The sequence below is a fragment of the Myotis davidii genome, unplaced genomic scaffold (genome assembly GCF_000327345.1).
Source record: "Myotis davidii unplaced genomic scaffold, ASM32734v1 scaffold44, whole genome shotgun sequence".
In the NCBI taxonomy this organism is placed as follows: domain Eukaryota; kingdom Metazoa; phylum Chordata; class Mammalia; order Chiroptera; family Vespertilionidae; genus Myotis; species Myotis davidii.
In genome coordinates this window covers 15,161,958-15,162,351 of record NW_006299705.1, presented here as the reverse complement: position 1 = coordinate 15,162,351, position 394 = coordinate 15,161,958, and positions in this window count along the sequence as shown.

The window sequence follows — 394 nt, the reverse complement described above, 5'->3', positions numbered from 1 at the left end:
GTTGCCCCACCCCCACCCCGCCCTGGGGACCCGCCACGCCTGGTAGCAGATTGGGGTGTGGCGTGGGGGCAAGGTCGTATTGGAACCCCTCGCGCCGGTTCCTGTCCGGGCCTCGGAGGAGGCGGAGGAGCGCAGCCGCACTCCCCAGAGAGTCCCGCAGGAAAGCGCGCCCGCCCGCGATGGCCTTTCTGATGTTTAAGGTTTAAACCGACTTCAAAGCCCTTCGAGTTCTGGTGGCTCCGGTGTTCCGGTGGGAAAGGGGACGCTTGACTTGCATATGTCACAGGTAGTTTCCAGAGGGGAGTCCTCCTGCGTGGGCCGCGCCGTGCAGATGCAGGTCGCTGGCCGTGGGCCCCGTGGGCCCTGCCTCGCCCAGTCACCCAGCCTCCGCTCC